At 35.1% G+C, this 6,643-nt stretch overlaps 1 non-coding gene across 1 annotated transcript; it reads right to left on the bottom strand.

Moving 5' to 3' along the window:
• Positions 1-4,796: 4,796 nt before the first annotated feature.
• Positions 4,797-4,903, bottom strand: LOC143645303 (U6 spliceosomal RNA). Its single transcript, XR_013157027.1, has one exon. It is a non-coding gene; the product is annotated as a U6 spliceosomal RNA (small nuclear RNA).
• Between the last annotated feature and the right edge of the window lie 1,740 nt (positions 4,904-6,643).

Below are 6,643 nucleotides of genomic sequence, written 5' to 3'. Positions count from 1 at the left end.
CTCCTCTCTATTTAGAGGCTTTCTAGGGTTTTTCCAATTTATGGCTCTGCCATCTATTTAATTGGCCTCCAAATCTGCAACACCAGCCAGTCTTCACCAAGCCAGCAGAAGGGGGAAGAGCACAGAGATCACAAATTGAGAGGTTCTTACCGGCTAAGTCTGGAAATTTCTCACACTACTTCTCTCACATTCTATTAGCTAAAATTCAGTTACATGGCCACATCCATGAAAGGGACTCTGAGCCATATAATATAGTTATGCACCTAGGAAGAAGAAGAAAAAATGAGATTAGTTTCACAGTAATTATCACTGATAGCTATAGAAAGCCATAAGATAATTTAAAAGTTAGCAGACTCTTGCTTTGAGAGTTTATTTTATTATGGCCTAGTATTTTTCCTAAATACAACTGGGATACATGAACAACAGGATTGATCATGAAAATCATGTCCACTTTGTATATGTCATTATTTAAAAATTAATTGAAGGCATATGAACAAAATCAGAGGTTTACATGGGTTTGGGTTGGAAAAACGTTATTGATATTGAATCGTTATCTTTATTAAAGGGAAGTAGAACCATTGCCTTTTATTGTATTATAGAATATTACAATATACCTGTATTGTAGTATATCTTTTATTTTTATTTCATTTTATATTTAAATATAGAAACAAGGCTCTGTAATATCAAAAGGACTAACATACATGGATTAGTCATTACTTTGATTATTGATTAATGTAATGCCCTGAGAGATCAAAGGAGGAAAAGTTAAACAGTGTTTGAAATAGATTATCAGATCCTTCTAGGGAAATGCAGCTTCTTTAGAAGGATAAGCAAGTTGGAATAATGATTATGCAAAAGCTAATGAAAGCAAGATTAAAGACAGATCCCACAGCTAATGATTAATGAGAATAACATTACTCTGGGTGGCTGTGCACCTAGGAACTGGCCCAAAGGCATCTGGCCAAGAGGCATGTGGGGACCTGAAATCCTGCCTGTGCTCCAGATGACCTCACATCCAGGGTCAGGGAGATTAGCCAGGACAGGGGCTTTAACCACTTCCGTTAACACCTCCTATGCGTGCCTCTTTTCCCACGCTCCTACCAAGAGAATGTTGAAAAACTTTTAGTTTTTTCCAGTGTGAGAGCTGAAGAAAGACTCCTCCCAGAAGTTTAGATGATCATTTTCTTTAGATGATCATTATAAGTGCAATTAAAATTTTATTCCTGTGCTAAAGAGTCATTTTATACCATTATTATTGAATTGTCTTTCCATGTTTCCCATTTTTTGTCATGCTTTTCATCTTTCCTCCTTCCATGTTAAATATTTACTTAAATATTGTGGATTATAGCCCTTTAATTGTGATTTTTGTTGTAAATATCTTCTTTCAATATATCATTTATCGTTTAAGTTTACTTATGGCTAGTTTAACCATGCACAATATTTTTAAACATTTTTATATTGTGAAATATAACATATACAAAAAAGGAATACTTTTCAAAGTACATTATAACAAGTGATTACAGGACAGATTTCAGAGTTTGGTATGAGCTACAGTTCCACAATTTTAGGTTTTTCCTTCTGGCTGCTCCAAGACATTGGGTACTAAAAGAAATATCAATATGATGATTCGACAGTGATACATTTTTGTTAAATTCTACCTTCTGTTATAACTCCTGCTTCTCCTTTGATTCTTTTCCCAATCTTTAGAGATATTTGGACTATGCCCATTCTAAATTTTTCATGTTGAAAAGGGCTGTTGATAATATGGGATAGGGGTATGGAAATAGAGGATGTTCTAGAAAGGCTGGCACCTCTGGATTTCAGGACTTATCTGGCCTAGGAACCCAAACGGAGGTTGTAGATTTCTGGAAAATAACTCAAGTGCGTGAAACAATTGTAGAATCTCAGATAAAATCCTAGGTGTTCTTAAAGGGTGACAAGAATGGCTTTGGTTGGGGTTTGGCAAACCATGATAAATAGCAATATCTAGCTAGTTTACATAACAGTAGCCTCCAGAATAGCATCTTGACTCTATTTGAACTCTCTCAGCCACTGATACCTTATTTTCTTACATTTCTTTTCACACTTTTGGTCAGGAAGACATTGTTGATCTCACAGTGCCAGGGCCAAGCTCATCTCTGGGATTCATATCCCATGTTTCCAGGGAGATTTTCACCTCTGGATGTCATACCCCATGTAAGAGGAATGGCAATTATTTCACTTGCACAGTTGGACTTAGAAAGAGAAAGGCCACCTCTGAGCAGTAAAAGATGTCCTCTAGAAGTAACTCTTAGGCATGACTATAGGTAGGCTTAGCTTCTCGCTGCATAAATAAGCGTCACAAGAGCAAGCCTCAAGATCAACGATTTGACCTACTGACTTGGGTGTACCTAATGTTTGAGACTGTATTAGGGATTTCCCTGGTGGTAAATCTTAATAATTCCATATTTTTTCTCCAGTCCCTCCAGGGACTTTACCAATACTTTTTAAATTATCTGCCCAACAACCTCTGGGAGGTATCTGGGCATTAGATTAAGCTATACAAAATTACAAGCCCTCATACCCTTTCTGGGCTCCCTGTGTTTGTGTTGTTTAAATGATCTATCCAGACAGATTGAGTTAAATTATGTGCTAGAGAAAATTCAGGTTTTGGACAAAATAAACATCTTTTCCTTTGGTCTCATACAGTATGTGAAGTTCTAAAATACAGACAATGTCATCCTTACCCCAACCTGATTGGTTTCATTCTTATCTCTGATTGAAGCCTGATCTCCTTTTCCATTTCTTTAACAGTTGTTGTATGTGGAAATGAGGACTTTCAGAAATGAAGAAATGTGTCTTAAGTGTCACATAAGTACTATCCAGGGAACTATCAGCATAGCCTCTCAAAATCTAGAAATAACATTTACCACTCCATACTAAATGTGACTGCTATTACAGCATACAATCTAGGCCCCAATTTTCTTATTAGTATTTTCTAAAAGACACCATACAATATTTGTTCTTTTGTTTCCAGCTTATTAAGTATCACAAAATGTCCCTAGATTCATTCACCTCTTTTCATACCAAATAGGTTTGTTCCTTTCAACAGCCACACAATATTCGATCATATGTATACAACGCTTGCCATTCTACTTCTTAGTCAGTGTATCCTTCAGCCTCCTTCACCCACTGGGCATCATGAACGATGTTCAAAGTCAATAATCCGCATCCATATTATCATCACTTAATTGTACAGTCATCAACACTCTCAATTTTAGACAATTCTCATTGTTCCCATGATAAAAATAGCTGATAAACACCCCCTCATCAAATAGAAAATCCAAAAGTTTCTTTAACTCTTGTCTTTTCCCCCCAGTTATTTGCCTCTGGTATTTCTGTGGTATTGTTGATGCCTTCCTGTCAAACATAAACCATGGCATGCAATACTTGTTTTCCCTGATGCCCTGATGTTATTCACTCTTTGTACAAGATTCATACTTTTGAAGTAGTTATTGTAAGAACGTATTTTTATTTGAAGCATTAATCAGTGGTATACATAGTTCTATACAAAGCTTTTCAATCATGTGCACCTTCAATATGGAAGTATAACTTATAGGCCCATAATAAACTGCCCTCACTTCTATCCATTCCCTTAGATTTAAGTTCAGATGTTCACCCTTCTCTAGCTTTTGTGTACCTCTAGATACCAGATAGTCCATATTATAAGCCACTTTGTTTACCATTACCAAGGTCATAAATGCAAAATCATACAGTATTTACACTTTTGTGCTTGGCTTATTTCACTCAGCATTAGGTCTTCAATGTTCATCCATGTTGTTATATGCTTCATGACCTCATTTAATCTTACTGCTGCATAATAGTCCCATCATATGATCATATGTATATACCACATTTCATTTATCCACTCCTCCATTGATAGGAACTTGGATTGTTTCCATCTTTCGGCAATTGTGATAAAGCTACCATGAATATTGGTATGCAAATGTCTGTTTGCGTCACTGCTTTCAGTTCTTCTGGGTATATACCAAGTAGTGGTATAGCCGAGTCATAGGACAACTCAATATTTAGTTTTCTAAGGAGCCACCAACTTTCTTTCATAATGCCTGTACCATTATACATTCCCACCAGCAGTGCATAAATGCTCCAATTTCTCAACATCCTCTCCAACATTTGTAGTTCCCTGTTTGTTTAATAACAGTCATTCTTATAGCGTGAGGTGACATCTCTTTGTAGTCTTGATCTGCATTTCCCTTAAAACTAATGAAAATGAGGATTTCTTCATGTGCTTTTTTTGCTCTTTGGAAAAATTTCTATTCAGATCTTCAGCCTTTTATAATTGGGTTATTTGTTCTTTCGTTGTTGAGTTGTAAGATTTTTCTATATACAGGAATTCAAACCTTTGTCTGGTATGTGATTTCCAAATATTTTCTCCTGTTGAGTTGGCTGCTTTTTCACTTTTTGATCAAGTCTTTTGAGGTGCAGAAGCATTTGCTTTTAATGGGTTCCCATTTTTCTATTGTTGTTGTTGCTTGTGATTTGGGTGTAAAGTTTAGGAAACTACCTCCTATTACTAGGTCTTGAAAATGTTTCCTTACATTTTCTTCTAGAAGCTTGACGATGCTAGTTCTTATATTTAGGTGTTTGATGCACTTTGTGTTAATTTTTGTGTAGGGTATAAAATAGAGGTCCTCTTTCATTCTCTTGGCTATTGATATACAGTTCTCCCATGCCCAATTATTTAAAAGACTATTTTGTCCCAGTTCAGAGGATTTGGGGGCCTTGTCAAAAATGAAAAAAATATGGAGCACTTCACGAATTTGCATGTCATCCTTGCACAGTGGCCATGCTAATCTTCTCTGTATTGTTCCAATTTTAGTATATGTGCTGCCGAAGCAAACACTCTCTTTTCTCTTTTAATATAGGCATTTAGCAATAAATTTCTCTCTCAACCCTGCCTTTGCCACATCTCAAAAATTCTGATGTTGTATTCTCATTTTCATTCATCTTCAGATACTTACCAATTTCTCTAGCAATTTCCTCTTTGATTCACTGGTTAGGAGTGTATTATTTAATCTCCATATATTTGTGAAAGTTCTGGTCTTTGGTGGTTATTGATTTCCAGCTCCATTTCATTTTGAGTATAGAAAGTGCTTTGAATAATTTTGATCTTTTTAAATTTATAAAGACATGTTTTGTGCTCCAGCATATTATCTATCCTGAAGAGCATTCTATGAGCACCAGAGAAGAATGTATATCCTGGTGTTTTTTCTTTTAGGTCTAATTCATTTATCAAATTGTTTATGCTTTCTATTTCCTTGTTTATCCTGTCTGGTGGTTCTATCTTTAAAGGAGAGTGGTGTATTAAAATCTCCCACTATTATTTTTGATATGTCTATTGCTCCCTTCAGTCTTGCCAATGTTTGCTTCATGTACCAGAGTTCCTTTATTGGGGGCATCCTCATTTCTTCTTCTTGGTCAACTGTCCCTCCTACTTTATAGCATCCTTCTTTATCTCTTATGACAGCTTTACAGTTAATTTCTATTGTGTCTAACGTTAATATAGTTACTCTTGTTTTCTTTTGGTTACAACTTGCATGGATTAACTTTTTCCATTCTTTCACTTTCAATCTATTTGTATCCTTGAGTCTAAGATAAGTGTCTTAAAAGTAACATATAGATGGATCATATTTCTTAATCTAATCTGCCATTCTGCATCTTTCAGTTGGTGATTTTTGTTTCTAAAATTCAAATTATTGTTGGAAAAGCATTTCTTGAATCTACTATTTTATACTTTGGTTTTTATTTGTCAGATCTATATATTATTTTCCCTCTTTCTCTTTTCATATTTTAAGTTTTGCTTATTGGTATTTTTCAATTCTGTACTCTCCTCCAGACCTCCCTCTCCTGTGTTTTTATTTTGTTTTTTTTTAGTTGACAGAACTCCCTTTAATATGTCTTGTAGGGCTGGTCTCTTGTTGACAAATTCTCTCACCCTGTCTGTCCATGAAAATTTTAATCTCTTCACTTCTTTTTTTTTTTTAATCTCTTCACTTTGGAAGGACAATTTTAGCTAGATATAGAATTCTTGGCTGGGATTCTTTCCCTTTCAGTATTTTAAATGCATCATACCACTGCCTTTTCCCCTCCATGATGCTTGTTGAGTAGTCTGATCTCAGTCTTACATGGTTGTCCTTGTACATATTTCATCTCTTTTTTCTTGCTGTTCTCAAGATTTTCTGCCTCTCTTCAATATTTGACAGGCTGATTAATGTGCCTTGGAGTAGGCCTATTTGGATTTATTCTACTTGGTGTTTAATGGGCTTCTTTGATTTGTACATTTATGTCTTTTATAAGGGTTGAGAAGTTTCGTCCATTATTTCCTCAACTAACTTTCCTAGCCCTTTAATATTCTTCTCTTCTCCTTCTGGGACACCAATGATTCTTATATTTAAATCTTTCATGTTTTCCATTATTTCCCTTATAAAGTCATTTTTTTTTTATCTTTTTTGCCATTTTTTTCTTTTCTGTGTTTGAATTCAATTGTCCTGTCCTCTACATTACTTATTCTTTCTTCTGCTTCTTCAAATCTGTGTGTTCCTAGCATATTTTTAATTTGATCTAGAGTATAGTTCATCTCTGT

Source organism: Tamandua tetradactyla, chromosome 8, assembly GCF_023851605.1.
Source record: "Tamandua tetradactyla isolate mTamTet1 chromosome 8, mTamTet1.pri, whole genome shotgun sequence".
NCBI classification, from domain to species: Eukaryota; Metazoa; Chordata; class Mammalia; order Pilosa; family Myrmecophagidae; genus Tamandua; species Tamandua tetradactyla.
The sequence above is the reverse complement of the archived record's forward strand: the minus strand, read 5'-3'. Positions and strand labels throughout refer to the sequence as shown.